This window comes from Sarcophilus harrisii, chromosome 3, assembly GCF_902635505.1.
Source record: "Sarcophilus harrisii chromosome 3, mSarHar1.11, whole genome shotgun sequence".
Classification (NCBI taxonomy): Eukaryota; Metazoa; Chordata; class Mammalia; order Dasyuromorphia; family Dasyuridae; genus Sarcophilus; species Sarcophilus harrisii.
The window spans coordinates 377,693,221-377,713,092 of NC_045428.1; the positions used below are offsets into that span (position 1 = coordinate 377,693,221).

General features: G+C 37.6%; 1 protein-coding gene across 4 annotated transcripts in view; it reads right to left on the bottom strand.

Annotated features, from left to right (window-relative positions):
* The window catches only part of MYO1B (myosin IB), a 197,362-nt gene extending 178,540 nt beyond the window's left edge, over nucleotides 1–18,822 (bottom strand). For 2 of the 4 annotated variants that reach the window (XM_012544878.3, XM_023499352.2), the window contains exon 1: nucleotides 18,429–18,821. The gene's annotated coding sequence lies outside the window, so the exon portion shown is untranslated. Of the gene's footprint in view, nucleotides 1–18,428 lie in introns of all 4 variants that reach the window. The other 2 variants (XM_023499351.2, XM_012544877.3) reach the window with 2 other exon arrangements.
* Nucleotides 18,823–19,872: the final 1,050 nt, after the last annotated feature.

The window sequence follows — 19,872 nt, forward strand, 5'->3', positions numbered from 1 at the left end:
TAGATCTCTAGCTACTGCATGGATACTGAAGGTTCATTGTTAATTCTCACTACATGACAGCCAGCCTCTTTTTTCTGGACATGTCTTCCTCTGATCATATCTTTTACAGTGCTCTTGTGAAACAATTTTTTTTTATTAATAATAAGCATGTAGACTATACCTGCCTATACAAGCTGCATTGCCACAGCCCTTTTATGTTTACTTTAATTCCTCAGAAACTATTATTTTCTATAACTGGGAAGTACAGATCACAAGAAATCTACTGATTCTAAAAAAAGTGGGCACTTATTTCAAGGAAGTTCATTAGAAGAATTGTTCAATTTTCTAAATGCAGTCTAGTCTACTTTTCTATTAGATCCTATCCATTATCTATCTATAGTAGAGTGTGAAACTTAAGGCCAATAAAACTCCTAAGTGCAACCTGAAATCATAGAAAAAGATAATAAGAAATAATTTACAAGTTTAATAGAAATACAATTAAACATACATAATGTTGATATGAGGTCTTCTACGACAGTACTTAGCCCATAGGGATATAAAGGAACTTCTCATTTATAAGGAATTACTTATCCATCTATATTATGTGCCAGATATTTTCTTCTCTTGACAGTGACAGTTTACATCTTCCTGTTTTAAAACTCACAAGATTTTATTAGAAGTTCAAATAAGTTATCTCTGTTGTTATGTGACTTGTTTTTGCCTTGCTGAAAGAAAAGTCAGGGATTCTTATCTTGGGTCCCTGGACAAATCCCTCCCTGGGCCAGATTTCAGAGTCTGTGAACGTGGAGAGGAAAAAATACATCCTGATTTTCTTAAACCTCTAACTGAATTTTCCTTAAATTATTCAAAAACACTCTTCTAAAAAGGGTTTGCCTACTTCTAAAGAGATCTAAGACCCAAAAAAGACTAAGAACCTATCCTTTAAAACAAGTACTTTGCCTTACAAAATCAATGTCATTTATCTGAAAGTCAACAAAAATAAGCATAAGGAAAACCTTGCATTCTCTGTACCTTTCAGTCAATTTTATGACTATAAAGAAGTGGTCAACTGTACACTATCATTTGTGAAAGCATACCTGTTCCCTCCTAATATCTTCCTCAATAATGCTCTAATATGTGTTTAGTTGAGTCTCATAAAAATGTTACTGCAATGAAAAAATAGGCATATAAGTTGATAATTTCTGATATCATCCAGAAAATGTGCAATCCTTTAAATAGAAGGTGAAGCAGTTATGTAGCAAAAACAAAGTATAACATATGGACAGAATAATTCAATGCTTATAAAGCACATCAAGGTTTTTAAAATGTTTACATAAATTAAAGTTGCAGTGCTTTGCAAAGATATAATGGAAGATTTATGGGAGGAGGACATGAGCAAGAATGGAAAAATGAGGGAACCTACAGATGAGATGCAAGGTATACCCCATGGAAGGCAGTATCCATCCAGAGGTCACTGACTCATTGAATATGTTGATGACAATAAATGACATATATAAAGACTCTATGGTATACATAGATCATTATACAGGACACTATGGACAAAAAATTTAGAGATCCAGGAACAGCAATATATGAAAATATCTTAACATAAATTCCCATATGACAACCTATAACTTTCTAAAACCATTAATAATATCCAAGTCATAGAATCATAAAGTTTCAGAACTACAAGAGATATATAAAACCATTTAGTATAAATTAATTCTTGAACAAGAATCTCCTCAGTAATATTAAATATGGTGATGTGGTTGTTCAGTTATTTTCAGTTGTATCTAATACTTCATGATTCCATTTGGGGTTTTCTTGGCAAAGATACTAGAGTGGTTTACCATTTCCTGCTGAGGAAAGTAAAGCAAACAATGCTATTAAATTATTAAAAGTCCGAAACTGGATTTGAACTCACATCTTCCTAACTACAGGAATCACTCACTACTATCACTCTATCCACTGTGCTACTTAATTGTCAATAAAGTCACAGAATCATTGATTTAAAGTTGAAGGGACCTTAGAGATCACTGAGTCAAATCTCTTCATTTTATGGATTAGGAAATTCCAAGGTTAGAAAGATTAAGTTGACCTTGATAAGATCAAGGAATCCCAGGGAATTCCAAGTCCAGACTTTATCCACTTTGTTTTAAGGCCTCCAATGAATCTTTAAAGAGATCAGCTCCCACCCCACTTAAATTCTATATGGAATTACATTTTGGTGGGAAAACAAAAATTTTCTACAATACAACTCTAGCCCTAGGCTCTACAGAGACTGATAATTTCTTAAAGAGTTATTTTAAACCAAGGCTAAGGTTTGAACAATCCTAAACCATGAGCCAAAATCAGATGAAATTGGCTAAACTATAAACTGCAGCCAAATTTTTTTAAATATGGTACTAAATCTCAAGCATGGTAAATTATTCCCATTAAAACCACAAACTGGAGCTTACCAGAAATAGTTTAAAATGTTACAATAAAATTTACCTGCCACATTATTTTTTGATCTCTAAACTTTGTTTTGCTGCATACTGATTAGAGATAAGCAAGAAATTCATGGAATGGCCACAAACAGTACTACTCTTACCCTACTGAACCAAATGCTCTTGAAATGAGCTAGAGTGAAAGGAAAGTGAAACATGCAGGCATATGTCTACAGTCTTTAACCCATAAATACTAACCTTATGAAAAAAGATAAAAATCCTATTAACAGTGGTCTCCATGTAACCTAACTAATGTAGAACATGTATATTGAAGGACCTATGAGAGAGCCCTATGGCATAATGGATAGGCTTTCAGGAATATAGCATTCAAATTCCACTTATAAATCTTACTAGTTGTGTGACCAAAGGTTTAATCACTAACTTGCTTAGAACTTCAGTTTTTTCTCTATAAAAGGGGGGACAATGAAACTTGTAGTACCCATTACCCAGGATAGTTATAAAGTTCAGAAAACACATGTAAAGCTAAAAGCATTATAGATACACCATTTACTAGCAGAGAAAAATTATACACCTTCATCTCATCTATTTCAAACCTCAAATTCCTTTCCACTTTTACCATTTTCTATGTTAGCTATCTACAAATGTGTTACCAAGGAATCTTGTATGATTTTAATAAATGCATGAAAGATATCTTGTGGAGCAGAACATCAGAATTTTGCTCTATCCAATTAAATGCTTTTTTATAGTTAATAAATAAGTATGATGGGAGCTTGTGCTCTCTGTACTTTCCAGTTGGCTGTGTGACTATAAAGATGTGTGTCTGCTACTGAAAATCAATTTTAAAATGCCAAGGTTGTTCTTTTAGAAAAAAAAAAAAACTTCTGAATTTTTTTAGTTTATAATACAGCAAATATTTGTGGTTGATATCATAATCACTTTTTTGCAGTAATAATGTGCATGACTTTTCCCCGACTATTTATTTTCTTCCCTTTTCAGATATCTTGAAAATCAATCCTTCAGGACCTCCTAAATAGACTTCTGAGTATACTTATCTGATCTATTCTGTTTTCTGCAGTACCATTTACACTTTATTATGCAGTATCCTTAAGGACTGTGATTTTAAGAGTCCAACTCTGATTGTTCTGTTACTGATGGGGGGAAAATAGTATGCAATAAAAATACTGGCAGATCTTTTCTATTTTTTGGCCCTTTTGTCATCCTTCCAACTTCATCCTGAAATATTCTAAGGATGATCTGAATTGGGTCTGACACTAAACTTTCATTTTATTATTTCACCACTTCTTTATGTTTTACAATTACTCATAATATTTCACCATTCCCCCTATAAAATATCACATATGCATTAATATTCTAAACTGATGTTACTCTTTGCTAAATGGCTCTAATGAGCAAAAAAAAAAAAAAAAAAGAAAAAAGAAAGAAAGAAATGTGCACTGGCTTGGCAATTTCTGAGCTTCTTTGGCTTCCTTTGAGTAACTATTGTTTTTGTTATTTTTGTTCATCTTTTGTTTTCAAAGAGGACCAATGACACCACAAGTAATATCTTGACTTTCTTCTTAATTGGATTTAATATTTCTTGTGAAAAGGATTTAAGTGAGGCACAGTTACACAAAGTCATCAATAGTTAAACTTACTTTGCAAAAAAGTACTACACTCCATATTTATATCTGTCACTTTTATTAATTTTCCCTACTTAAGTCAAATTAAATACATCTTAATAGTAGACTATGTCTTCTCATTTTCATTATTTTAATTTGGTGTTAACTTTGATCTTTGCGCTAATAGTATGATGGAAGCTCCCTGAGGGCAAGGCTCATATTCCACTTCCCTCATATTCTCCTGCCTAATAAAATGCCTCAGACTTAATAAATTTTTTCCTATTGGATGGAATGGTCTGACTACAGATGATAGATTAAGAATTAATTTTCAAATCAGCAACCAATCATTTCCTGGCATCATGAATTTGATCAGTTTCACATTCTTTTTGTGTTATTCAGGTATTATCAGATACTCTACCTCCCAACTCTCTTCTTGAATAAATATTCATGATACAGAGGGCAAGAGACTTATTTGTAATCTGCCACTTTCATTTTTTGATCCTAAATTGAATTTTCATTATATCTCTGTGGAGATTTTAAGCACTGAATTTACCAAGTTTTAAATCAACATTCATCACCTAATTGATTAAGGAGAGGCAGAGGGCATTTCTTAAGTCTAGCTGCTATAAAATACCTTAACAGGTCACCTTGAAAACAAAGAATGAGAAAGAATACCACCACTTCAATAACATAATACCAAAGACAAACAAATAAACCTTGGCAAAGGATTTAAGCCAGACCCACACCATGATTAAGTCTGCTCCTGAAACCTATGATAATGGCCCCTCAAATCCCTGTTCAGCAGTTGCCAACAGCTATTATCATGTTATAAATCAAAGCCAACAATATCGGGGAGCTGACTGAAGATGGTGGGAAGGGCCCTAAATCAGAAGTAAAGACATACAGGTTCTAGTTCCAACTTTTGTCATTAACTAGCTCTGTGATTTTGGGGAATGGAGGAGAAAATCATTTGTCTCCTCGATTTCTTATTTCCTCATGTGTAAAATGCAATGTATAACTTGCATTGTAATATACAACCTTATACTTATACATCATTACTTTGATACAATGTTATAATTATACAATAATGATATGTATAGAGTTCTACTGTGCCAGAAAAGATTTCTATAGAAAATGAATTACATCTTTACACAAAGCGTCAAACCTCCTTTAATGACTCTAGTAACATTTGTAAGAAAAGGAAGCATGAAACCACACTGAACTTTTATAAAAAGACCATGAATTCGAGTGCTTAATATGGGGCTCCTTATCAATGGGAAATTTGCCAAGTCTGATGTGCCTTTAAAAAAAAAATCTGGTAATTTTCCAGAATATCTTCTTTCATATAATAGTTCTACTTTAGGGGAGAAAATCATTTTTTTTTTTAAAGAAAGCAATGTTATCACTTCAAATTTGCAGCCACATGCCCAGCCCCAGGCAAAACTAGGAAGCTGAGAGAAGACAAGCATTTCCATCTGCCTACCTGATAACCTGATAACTTCACCTGATAGTCAAACTGAACATGTCCCAAAACAAACGCATCACTTCCTCCCTCTCCCTCCTCCCAGTGACTTTAACTGCCACTCCCCCCCCACCCCCCATATCTCTGGGCCTGTTTTCACATTTATCAAATGAAGGAAATAGATAACATGATCCTTTAGATGATCTCTAATCAACCAAAAGGTATGCATTAGGTGCTGCAGGAATTATGCCAAGTATTGGAGATAAACAGACAAAAACTAAACAGTCCTAGATGAAGAAGCTTCTACTTCCTGATTCCATATTTTAATTGAATCTCAATCATCAGTATCTTTTATGCATTTTCAAATAAATGTTTATTTTTACTTGAGTGGAAGTAATTTCCCCCAGTTTTCTCTAGAATGTCTATATGGAATTTCTTTTATTAAGTTGATTTAAAATTTAGTTTAAGAATTTTACAACCTCTGTTGATAGCATGGAAGATACCCTAGGGGATTCTGAGAAAACAAGTTTGAAAATCACTGATCTAATAAGCAAAACACTATAAAGTGGTTGCTAAATAAGAGACAAAGAGACTAAATAATGACAACCAGTTCCATTTACCTCGCCAATCTCAAGAGAAACTGGGTGAAGCCTCGCTTATCCGGAGTCCACTTCTTTCATAACAAAGATAACATCATCCTTTATTAGGAAACAGTAGGGCCTCCAGTTCTAAATACCAAACGTGGGTCAACAGAAAAATCTAATCAATTAACAGATATTTTATTAGGGGCCTCTGTGTGTGGTTCCTGAACATCCTACTCCAACAAATGATTGATTGCTAAATAAGCAACACAGATAATAAGCCCTATGAACTCAGAAGACAGTGAGATTCGATAGACTCAAATGGCTTGGGAAAGCTTTCGAAGTTTGTGGGTTGGGAACTAAATGTTGAAGGATGGGCAGGATATCAATGGATAGGGAGGAGAGAGAAGGACATTCTGAGGCCAAAAGAAAAAAAAAAGAAGTGCAAAGTGTGTCTGTGGGATGTGAGGAGGAAAACTTGAATGTAGCATAGGATTGACACTGAAGAACAGGATAGAACTCTGGAAAGATGGGTCAGGGTCATTGCCTGTAGTCTAAGAATCAGATGTTACTTTAAGCCTTCAATGGAAGATCTGGTAATGAGGAAGGAGAATCAGGTGACTGACTATGGAAAATGAATAATCAAAGATTCCAAGACATTCAACTTGAGGAAACTGGGAAAATTAATATACCATCAATGTAAATGGAGAAATAAAGAGAAGTACAGCTGAAGAGGATGTTCATGTTGGCTTTAGGCTAACTAGACTTAAATTTTGGTAGAATATCCAAATAGAAAACCAAGTAAATATAATAGGAACACAACCCAGAAAGCAGCAGCTATCTTCAATAAGTAACCAAATAGAAAGTTTCAAAGAAAATTTAGATCAAGCCTTCTTAAGATTTTTATGTCATAGAATCCTTTTCTGAGGTAGCTATGGACAGACCTCTTCTTAAACTAATGTTTTTAAATACCTAAAATAAAATATATAGGATTATCAAGAGAATACGATTATATTGAAATTACTGAAACATATGAAATATATCAAAAATACAAGTTTATGGACAACCCCCCAGATTAAGAAGTTTAAGCAGATTCATGGATAGAAAACTAACAGATCAAGGTAAGATATTTAAGATACCTTCAGCATGGTATCATGGAAAGAATGTAAATTTTAGTAGGACAATCTAAGTCCAAGTAGTGACTTTGTCACTTAACTAGCTACATAAACCTGGATAATTCCCTTACATTCCCTTAAATCTGAACTTCAGTTTAGGCAAGGAAGGAGGCAAGCTAGCTTAACCTCTAAATTCTGTATCCAGCTCTAAAAATACATGCCTATGATTTCCTAACCTCTTAAATTTGATATCACATAGGGTAATTGTATGGGTCATGACCCCACATGGGAGTCTCACAACTGAATGTGGAGAAGAAATTTATTGTCATTTAAATGTTTAATTTGTATACTTATTTTACATTCCTAAATACACAAGGTTATGAAAAAATTTCTTGAGCAAAAAAGGATAAGTGGAAAAAGTATAAGAAGCCCTGATGTAGCCAAACATCTTTACAGATAGGGAAATTGAACTCCAAATGAAATGAAAACTTACCCAAATTCACACAGAAAATAAGTGACAAAGCCAAGATTGGGACATAACTCAATGCCATGTACTAGACAGACCATGTTCCTAAGTAAATAGATCAGTATCAATTTATACACATTGACCTCAGTGGTAACTTCTGCCTAGATTTAAGCTATCATTGACGAAAACTGAGTTACCTCCATGTATTAAATAAGATTGCAAAATTAAACAGACACATGAATTAGCACAGGCCAATTTACTCCAAGACTTTGTCACTAAAGAATAAGAATTTGGCAAGAGGAAAGGAAGAAGCATTCTATAATATAGAGTGCTGGATTTGGAATAGGAAAATCTTGGTTCAGATCCTCACTCTGCTACTCAGTAACTGTATGACTTACTATAAATCATTTCTCTGAACCTCAGTTTCCCCATCTGCAAAAAATAAGAGAGTTGGGATGAGAAGTCAAATCCCTCTTTCATGTTCTTCCCTCTTTCTTTCATTCGGCCTATATATCCCCAGTTCTTTGAACTGCCTTCAAATGCCATGCCCTCAAGGTCCTTCACATCCTTTTTGCTCTTCTTTGGATGCTCTCCAGCTTATAAAGATCCTTCCTAAAATGTAATGCTCAAAACTGAACCCATATTATAGGCACAATCAGACCAAGGGGATCAGTATCTCCTTCTTGCTCATTACTTTGTATTTTCCTATTAAAATCTACAATCACTGGTATAAAAGGAAAAAATTACTAATCTCCTTTTGTTAAATTTTCACATGACCGATTAGGGAACTGTGACTATCAGCCACATGAAATTTTCACCACCTAATACTATGAGCAGGGGAAAAAAATCCAAGAATGGCAGAAAGAGTGAGTTTCTGGAAATAGAGGCTAAAGCCAGTCAAAATGCTGCCCACAAATTTTTGCATCTAAAAGAAATTCACCTGGTTTATCAAAAATATAAATTAAGTGATTTTCTAAACACATTATTGATTTATCATCACTCAGTCAGTAACTTACAGCCAGACAGCCAACAAACATTTTCTGAGAGCCTACTATTTGCTAAGCCCCATGGATACAAAAAGAGGCAAAAGATAGTCTTTGCCCAATGGCCGGGTTCTTGGGAGATGGGAGTTGTTTCTTTGTTTTTTCAAATAACCAGTTTCTAATTGGTACTTAATGAGCATTCTCATTGGAACCTCCAATTTTGGGGGGGGGGGGGGGAAGATGAGTGGAAGTTCCACTCCAGGGGTAGTGACTTTGTGACCTTGGGGAAGGCAATGAACTTCTGAGAGAGCCCCAGGGCAACAGACTATAAACCACAGAAAACTTGCAAGGGACCTGAACTGGTAGAGGGAGGTTCCTGTACACACTGGGGAAGGGCATTATGCCAATTACTACTAAATCACCACCACCGTACCAGTCACTATCACTTTATTAAGAGTAACCATTCCAGTTTCTATAACATTTCTTAAACCTACAAAGCATTTTCCCTGCAACAGGCTTGTGAGACAAATGACTGAACTGATAATTAATTTATGGATTTAGGAAATGGGAACAAGCATGCTCGATTGTTCAGTTAGTCTCTGGGAAAGCCCACAGTGGGGCTGTGATCACACTTTAATAAGGCACAAGGGTAGAGATAAGTGCATCAAGGGTGACAGAAGCAGATGGCTTAGGATGCGGTGTTGGAATGACGAAGGGAGACAGGTGGCTGGGAAAGGAGAGATAGAGTGCACATAAGCCCAGATTGGAGTTGGGAGCTCTAGAGACCCTGAGGAGGCAGAAGAGTATTAGTGGGGCAGGAGTTTGAAGTTTCATTTTATAGGATTGGGGAGGGTCAGACTAATTCTTATCTGTGTCACTTTGGGATTGGTTCATTACATATCAGATTATCTCAAGTAAAACTTGAGTTAACATGTCAATATCATCTCAATGTTATCAATATCATTTGGTGACCTGCTGGTTTTTGTAGAGATTTGTCAGAGATTTACATGTCATATTGTCAAAGGACTCTGACAGCAGCACAGGGACAGCTTCAGCTGATTCAGCATGTTACCAGAATGTGAATTTTGGTTAATATATGATAAAATTTGTAACTGATGGTCCTTTGATCATTGGAACAGTTTGTAGATGACTTCTAGGTTCCCCTTTGCAATATTATTCCTTTCTACTATCCCTTTCTACTGGCTAACATAGCTTTACTATACTGACTAGAGACATCTCCATTCCAAATATTTATATGAACTATTTGTGCCCAACCTGTGGTAGCGCCTTCAAATCTCATATTGGTCTGATCAATCATGGCCAGAAACAAGGTACGCTGACTCCAAATAGCAATCATTTTAGTGCTCTATTAAGGACCACACCAATCAGGAAGGGATAAAGGGTATGGAGTGTCCAGGAAGATCAAAACAAAGTATTGTTTTAATGCAGTAGTGCAATCATCTTTTTTGGATAAGGAAAATGAAGTTCAGAGGTCAAGGGTCTTCCCCAAGGTCACATAGCTAATAAGTATGAAAATTAGGACTTGACACATAACTATGATTTTTCTCTGATACATATCCTCTCACTTATCCCTTATTCAGACTTTCCAGGATTGCTTCTCTACCTCTGTTCTAGGATCTTTATCCCCAGTCATGGGGGTCCTTTATCCCCAGGATCATTTATCCCACTCAAATATTTCAGGACCCATTGGAAGAATGTCAAGACACTCCTATGTTGGCTTTGAAAGAGAGACCAGCCCACACTCTCTGAAAACTACTTGAAGGCAATCTGATTCCTGCTGAGAGGTATATTTGAAACATACCACCATAGGAGAACAATAAATACCATATGGCAATGGTCAGCAACCTGGCAGAGTTAACAGCCAGTCTTTCTAGTCCCTGGAAGCTCTCCTTTATTTGAAAAAGGAAGAGTGTGTGACGTGTATAGGGGGATGTGCCAGCCTCTTGCAGGACATGCCATGAAAAACTGGCCCAATCAACTCTGCCAATATTATAATGAGGCCATTGGATCAAAACTTTAAGACTGGTAGGGTCCTTAGAAACTGTGGAGCCCAAATTTTTCATTTTACAGATCAGGAAACTGAGGCTGATTTGCCCAAGGTAAAACAACCAAATTACTGAGGATTTTGAGGTCAGGTCTTCCTGAATCCAAATCAAGCATTTTATCAATCTTTCCATTCATCAACATTTATTAAGTGTCTACCATATGCCAGGCACAATGGTAAACACTAGGGATACCCCCCAAAAAAATCATAAGACAGATTGACTTCAAGAAGCATGCAATCTAATGGGGAAGACAACATGCAAACAAACATATATAAACCAATCTAAGCACAGGATAAATAGAAAATAATTAACAGAGAAATGGCAGCAGGATTAAGAGAGTTTAGAAAGGCTTAATGTAGAAGTTGGGATTTTAATTGGGATTTAAAACTAGAGAAGGCAGCAGTCAGAGCAGAAGAGGGAGCATTCTAGGGCTATCTACTATGTCACCTAGCCACTACCTTAGTGGCAGGGTTTCCAAGCCTTGAGTTTTCAGCAATCAAGACAAATAATTAGAAAGAGATGATTGACTGACCTCTCTCCCCCGGCAGAAACATTTAAATACTACTGTGTATGATTTCTAGAGATGGTCTTAAAACTGGGCAGTCCACTCAATGCAAACACCAACCTTAGTGTTTATTATCCAACTATAACAGCTTCATATCCCTTCCTTTCTCACCTAATTCCTCACCTTAAGTTTGGTAGATTTCTTAAGTCGTCCAGAATATTCTTTTAAAATTCAAATATTTTGGTGAAAAGAGCCAGAGTTGGTTATCAGCTAATATATTCATTTGTCTTTCCAAACAAATATTGAAGAACAAATTAAATACTTTGACCACATAATGAAAAGACAGTACTCAATGGAAAAATGCCCTAACTTTGGGAAAGTTTGAAGGCAAAAGGAGATGGGAACAGAAGAGGAAATGGAGAAATAATGTCATGGAAACAACGAACATGAGCATAGAAAGACTTCAAGAGATAATGTGAAATAGGAGGGAGTGGTGCCTTATGGTCCATGAAAAGAGTTGGACAGGACTGAAGTACAATATTTATTATATGATTGGTTAACACCTTTTCAAGATCTAATTCACTCCTGGGGAGGAAAGGATACTTACCAAAGATTCATAGGGGGGTGAGAAAATAAGAAAGAAGAACAAAACTGACCTTTGTGATAAGGAAAAACAGTTGTTCCTTTACATAATTTAGAAACACAGAACACAGACTTAAAGCCATTTCCAATCTCTTCATTTTAAAAATGAGTTAATGCAATATAGAGGTAAAAGGACTTTCCCAAAGTCACACAATAGTGAAAATTTTGTATCAAAACAAGTATTCCTTTTCCTCAAAACACTTGTATGCAACTATCTTATTCATCTTTTGCTAGTGAACCTATTAAAACTGAAAAAAAAAATCCCTAATTCCAGATCTGATGCTGTTTTGTTGTTGTTGCTTTCTTTATGGCATATGATGCCTTGAAGTAAAATCCATTTCACCAAAGCCTCATGTGCTGAATTCACCACCATCCACTTAGCAGGTACCTACACTTGTGCCTTTTCAAGGACAACAGACTTTTTCACTGCTTCCATTTTTTTCCACACTGCTTCATACCTAGGCCAGGGTCATGCACTAAATTTTATGCTTCATGAGATTATGAATTGACAAAGAGGAACAATATATTGACAGGTGAAAAAAACAACATATAAGAAGTTCCATGAGAAGCAGAGTAGATAGAGAACAAGTGTTAGAACATTGATGAGCTTTTAAGATCTTACTTGTGGCATATACTAGCTATATGAATGACCATGCACAAGTCAGTCTTAAAGCACTATCTAGAATAGTAAAAGAGTATTAGTTCCTGATAAGTTGCAGATCTGCATTGGTGGAGGGGAATTTCCACTAGTGGTTGTCTTTTTTTACACGGCTGGTCCAAGATGGGGGAGGGGGGAAGCCCCAGGAATGAAAAACTAATAAGTTTCAGAAGAAGTTGAGAGTACAGCCTGGAGAGGAATCAGACAATGAGAAATGGCTGGCCTGGGCCCCCTGTTTAAAGGGAATTTCTGGAATGAGGAGCCATCCAATGAGAAAAGGCCAGAGGATTGGAGAGTACTTCCAAAGAGTGAATTTCCAGGTTAGTCTGAGGCTTCTGGATGAAGAAGTTCATAGTGCAACTTAGAGAACTATGACTTGTCCTCTCCCTACCTCTCCAAATTTCTTACACTTCAGTCACCCCTCCACAAATTCCACAAATTACCTATGCAAGCCTACTTTTGTTTCTCCAAAAAAGACATTCTATTTCCTGTAATGACCTCTCTCTCCATCTCTGCCTTTTAGAAAGCAGCTAAATGATGCTGTGGATACAGGTCTGGACCTGGAGTCAGGAAGACAAATTCAAATCCAGCCTCAAACACTCAGTCACCCTGGGTACTTAAATGATGTCTACCTAAAGTTTCCTCATATATAAAATGAGGATAATAGCACCTACATCCCAAAGTTGTTGTGAAGATTAACTGAGATAAAGGGCAGCAGTTAGTTCCCTTTATTAACTTCTGCCCACAATACTTTCAAATCACCTTTTCAGTCTTCATTGTTTCATACCTAGTTGAATAAAGAAAATCCTGACCTATATTGATCACTGTTCGTGTAACCTCATATCTGCCTTATCCCAAAAAAGCTGAATTTTAAAGTAAACAAAAGAAGATTTTCTGATGCTGAAAAATATAAGATACTTACTGACTTTATGCTATAAAGAACTCAGGGACATTGAATGGACTTTTTCTAATATGGAATAATAAAGAATGGAATAAATAATAATAATAAAATAAAGACAAACTTTTTGGACTCGAAGCTTTATCTTGGGTGCATTAACAAACAACATTGATTTTTTTTTCTCTTGAACCCATCCTTCCGATAAAGACAAACAATTTAGAGTGTCCAATGTTAAAATGTTTTCTGTGTTTGCATTAGTGGCTACTCTCAGAACAGCTTTCCCGAAGCTAGTTGAAGTGTCTCCTACCTATCCTTAACTCCCCAATCTACCCCCATGTGAATTCTAACAATTCCACTTCTGTTCTTCCTTCTTGGTGCTTCCTAAGTGGGCTCACTTCCTCTGTAGGGGAAAGATGAGTACAGAAATCATCCTGTGGGATTTCGTTCCCACAGAGCCCAGAAATGTTATGATCTCAGAGGATCTTGTAAAGAGAGACCCTTGACACTTTCCAAAGGAAAAATGTCTTCTAAAAAAAAAGGGCTGCTGCCAGGACTTTTAAAAGGCATGTGCTGGGAAAAAAAACTAAGGACTACCACTTCATATGTTTCCAATTCCACTGAACCACTTCCTCCTTTTATTAACTGCTTGCCTTCCCTCCTTTGCTGTTCCTCCTTTTTAAAAATATCTGTGTACTAAGAAAAAACTCAAGACAGCAAACTCCCCCCATCAAGGAGCAAATTTCGATGTCTAGGAAATGCCATCCAAGAGTTACTTGCTGTCTTTCACCTTTGCAGAGAAACCTGAAAACAGATGTTTTTACTATAACAAGCAAGCAAATCTTAAAGCTTAAGAGCTGTGACAGATGCAATGACCAACAGCACCTCCTGACAGGGAGATGAAGGACTTAGGGCAAACTGAACTAATTCTCTCTCTCTCTCTCTCTCTCTCTCTCTCTCTCTCTCTCTCTCTCTCTCTCTCTGTATATATATATATATATATATATATATATATATATATATATATATATATATGCAAGGATGAATATTGAAATGGAGGAGGTTAAGGGACATAGGGATTCTTTGGTAAATAGTCTTATTGCATCGGCAAATGGTTATGTGTGTGTGTGTAATATATTTGGGGGGGAGGAACAGAGCGATGACCACGTCAAAAATTTGATTTTCTTGACTTTACATAATTGTTACAAGGTTTTTTGCTTTTTTCCCCAAAGAGATGAGGGAATAAGAGAGAAATTATTTTTGTTAATTGAAATTTTAAAAAAAATTTTTTTTAAGTAGATGCTTTTTTCTTTTGTTTTTATACACTTCTCCTTTCTTACACATGCTTACTGAAAGGGAATGGTGTATTTTTCCATATTGGCAACCTAACAGACTCTTTTTAATAAAAGTTTATTTTTCTTTTACCTTAGTCATATTAGTCAATTAATAAAGACTTATTAGATACCTACTACATGCTGTGCACTATGCTAGACAATGGGGAAATAAAACAAATCTGACAATGGCTACTCAAAAAAAAATGACATTCTAGTAGGAGGGAAGTGTTGGATATGTATCTATTTTATACATACAAATATATACACATACATATATGCATTTATGCTCATATGTGCGCAAATTAATACCGCATAGTTAAATATAAGGTAGTTCAAGAAGGTGAACATGAACAACTGGAGGGATCAGGAAAGGCTTCATAGAAAAGTAAGTACTGAGTACATGTAGTAGAAGTTATAGTAGTAGTAGTAAGTTGTCAACTTTTTTTGTTTTTGTAGGGGTTTGTGAAGCAATAGGAATTAAGTGATTTGCCCGGGATTCACTCAGCCAGTAAGTGTCAAATATCTGAGGACTAATTTGAATTCAGGTCAACCTGACTCCAGAGCTGGTCTTTTTGATCAATGTAGATAACTCACTTATAGCCTTAAGAATTGTTTGGGAAGGGGGAGGCTAGATGGTACAGTGGATAGAGCACCAGCCCTGAAGCCAGAAGGACCTGAGTTCAAATCTTGCCTCAGATACAACACTCCCTAGCTGTGTGATCTCTGGGCAAGCCACTTAACCCCAATTGCCCCAGGGGAAAAAAGAATTGTTTGGGGTTCCTATGTACCATAGAACCATGATTCTAAACATAAATAATCTCAGATCTGGACTTCCAAATTTCAATAATGCCTTCCTGAAGACTTCCAAATTTCACTAATGTCTTTCTGAAAACTAGACATTGTGAGAAGTTAAAATTCACACCTCTTGTTATAAGTAGTAGAGTAGAAATCAAAGAGAAGCGATGCTAAATCATAAGTCTTCATTTTCATGGACTCAACAAATCAATAACCAATATTAATGTCAATGTATAAATTATTAGTATCAATCCCAAGTACTGTGCTAAGCCCTAGGGACACAAAAAGAAGCAAAAATAAAGCCACTTCCCTCAAGGAGGTTACAATCTAATGGGTAAGACAACAAGGAATCAAATATACACAGAGCAAGCTATGTACAAGATTAATAGGAAATAATTAACATAAGTCTCTTCTAAAATCCCCCTCTCTGGCCCAACTTTCCCATCCCATTTCCCTTCAGAGGTCCCACTTCACAGCTGGGGAAAGCTTGTCTTAGATACTAGCAAAATGATGATTCATTGAGAAGGGGTAAAGCTTGTTACAGGGCTTAATACTGTACACAATCACACAATAGGATAGCCGGATGCTGGAAAATCAACTTCTCCCTCAGCAAACTAACTTCCATTCCCCCCATCTGTTTCCTTTGTAGCAACATTTTCTATTGTGGTGTATATTTCATTAAAGAACATTTCAATTGTTATTTGGGAAGTCAAATAATCAAATGTGGTTTTCCCGTTAATGATGTGAATTATTCTGTATAAGTTAAAAATGATGAAACTTTTTGAAAAAGTTACTCTTTGTTAACTGTAGAAGGCAGAATGTTTTGCCCAGCTTTGTGTTATAATAACAAACAGCTTGCCTGGTTGGAAAAATTCCCACTTCAATTTAAAACTCACAATAGCTTCTGAGGACATGTCCCATTGCTTAGCAGGCAGGCCCTGAAAAGCTGACCACATCCCCACGTAAAAAGGCACACACTCAGCAGTATGTACAATGCTTTTCCATTACCAGTTAGTGGGTAGAAAACATTTTTCCAGAGCAAGCTCCCAATTCCCCTTCTAAAATCAACTTTTAAACTTGGTTCATCTTAAAGAGATGGACTGAAGTGAAAAACAGGGTACCACTCTCTCTCAAAGAACACATAATGCCCCCTCCACTTAAAGGCTGTCCCAGGCCCAAACATCAATCTTATTTTCTGTAAATAGTCTGCCCAGGAATACTGTGATCAGAGTATTACTATGTCTCTATCTATCACTACAATAGTTCTCACATATTCGGTAAAATTTGGGGCCTCTTCCACCAGTGTCCCATGGGCCCATATCATGAAAATGCCTGGAAATTTCAGGCACCTACCAGACACAGTTTTGCTTGAAATACTCCATTCAAAAATACTGATCATTCAATCACTCCCTTCCCCCCAAAACATCCTTGTTTCTTCATCAGTTTCCCTTGTGTCAATGCTTTCAATCTGAATAAGGCTAATTTAACTAATAATTGATATGCTATACTTCTTCATTTATCCGGACTTTCATTATTCTTACAGTATAAAACACAAGTAAGGAATTCAAGAAAAAAAAAATTATTCACTAATGAAAACTAAACTTCCTCTCAACTATTTTTGAATGATTTTTTTATAAATAAAATTTATTATTATTTTCTGGGAAAGTCCTTGAATTGGCTAATCTGATTCAAACATTTAGCAATGTCTGTCCCTTTCTTTGGTGGTTTTCCCCTAGACATTCCTGAGAGATATTTTTTAATACCATCCTCTATCATGATGTATTAAATTAACCATTTGTGAATCTGTCTGCATTACATTTGCTTTCTGTAATGTATCTTGGTCTCTTCTAGTTCCAAGGATACAAAAGAAACCTCCGGGTTCACACTAAAGGCTCCCCTTTCCAAGATACCTGGCAAGCTTGGATTTTAACAAACTACTGAAGAAACTCTCAGAGGTACCACAAGTACACAACTTGTTGCAGCAATAAACATGTGGTTAAAACCTCCTCAACAAAGCTTTTTTTTTTTTTTTTTAAGCCAGCTCTAAAGACTCACAGCCCCTTAATCAAAATGTTTGCCGGATGGAGCGAACACCCCCCACACACATCCCTTTCCATCCTCTCAACATCCCTGAGTCCCCCCGTAAGGCATACATACACCATCAATCTCCAGCCCTCCCCCACAAGTGGCTCAAATGTAAATTTTCTCCACTTCCTAATCTGGTTTCAATCGGTCTCCCTACCCCCACCCCCATCCCCATAATGAATCAATCCCATCCCAGCAAGGAAACAGGACCCAGGGCAACCCCCGCCACAGTGCCTGGAACAAAGGAGGAAGGAGCAGCTGCATTCGAAGGAAACCCCATCTTGCTCTCTTACCCTCCCACCCACCGCCACTTCACCTGGACCCCTAATGCCCTTGCCCCGAACACGCCCCCCACTCACCCACCTCCGGCACCCAGCTTTATTCTTCAATTTAATTCCCACACTGAATGAAACAAGTTTATGTTCATAAAACAGAGACAACTAAAAGCAATCAGGTTTTGTTTGGGGGGGATCCTAGCGGGTGGGAGGGTCCACAAGGAGAGAGTGAGGATTTGGACTTCTATTTCCCAGTGGACATGAAGGAGACACGTACAAACTAAGCATAACTTCATTCTTCCATCTCTCTGTTATTTCCACGACACCCTCCCACCTCCCCGCCAAAAAAAAAAAAAAGGGCAATCCCAAACATATTTAGGGTCCTCCTTCTTCCCAATCTCTGGCTCTCGTTCTTGCCCTCTAAGGGATACCCAGCCGGGTCTCCATTCCCGGCTCCAGCTCCGGGGCGCAGCGGGAAGCGCAGAGGAGGGACTGGGGAGAAAGGACGAGCTGCCTACCTCTCCGCGACACACACCTCCGCTCTCCCCGCAAGACGCGGGCACACACCGCTGCTGCTGTCGCTCCCGCAGCCGCCGCCAGCGGTTCCGAACCCCAAGTCCCCGGCAAACCGAGCCGAGCGCGAGCGCGAGCCGAGGAGCGAGCGCTCAGTCCGTCCGTCCGCCCCGTGCGCAAAGGGAACGCAGGCAGCTCTCCCCGAGCTCTCAGGAGGCAGTCATCCAGCGCCAGCGGCCACTCCCCTCGCCGGCTGCAGAAAGGGGAGTCGGTAGGGGCGGAGGCGGAGGCGGGGGCGGCGACCTCGCTACCCGAGAGTCGCCCCTCCGCTGGGAGGAGAGCTGCGGAGAGAGCCGCGGTGGAAGAGGTGGGAAGGAGGAGGCAGCCGGCCTCCCTCGCTCGCAGCCTGCCTCGTCGGGGCTCGGCTTCACAGCGCCCCCAGGTGAACGCAGAGCGCAGACAGGCTCCGCCGCATGCGGTGGCTTCTGCCGCTGGACAGCCGGCCGCTCATACGGTCAACACTTATTAAGCGCCTACTCTGTGCGGAGCATTGCGGGAAAAAAGATAGTTACTCCCTCAAGAACCTCACATCCAAATTCTGCACCCACACCCATCCTCCCCATTCAAACTAACACCCCAGATGAAGCATTTATTTAGTGCTTTTTGTGTGCCAAGCACAACGGGATCGATAGAGCCCCCATCCTACTCCTTATCCTAGCACTGGTTCTCTGCAGTGAATCCTGGAGGGTCTCTGAAATCCTTTCACAGGGTCTACAAATTCCAAATTAGGTTTTTTTTCTATTTATGATAAATATCTATTATGTAACCCACATAAACAAAAACTCTTGGGACATATTCTCAATAGTTGTTAATTCCGTAAAGATACTGAGAAAAAGAGTTTGAGAACCACTGAGTATCTAGGACTTTCCAGGGCAGTTCTTTTAAAAAATGAGCAAGACAAGTGAGATCCTATAGAAAGCATCTCCCAACCATTTCAATTTTAGTGCCTTCCCTCTGGTAATTACTTCCTATTTATATTTACACCCTACATAGTGTATTTATCCTATGCGTGCTATATAGCTTACTTTGTATACACTTGTTTGCATGTTGTTTCCCTGACCCCGTTAGATTGTAAGCTCCTTGAAGGCAGAGAGTCTTTTGCCTCTTTTTGTATCGTCAGCACTTAGCACAGTGCCTAGCACATAGTAGGTAATTAATAAATGAATACATATATGCAGATACGCAAAGAAATTTATTTTACACAGTATTTGATTTCATTTGAACCTATTTAATAATTTGGGAGACTAAGTCATATATGAAATACATATTCAGATTTAGTAAATAGTAGTAGTTTTCTGAATACATCCACCACGGATGTAATCATTTATGGACAAACATGCAGTATGGTAATTCCACATCACTGTAAATAAAATAAGTGACACTTTAAAT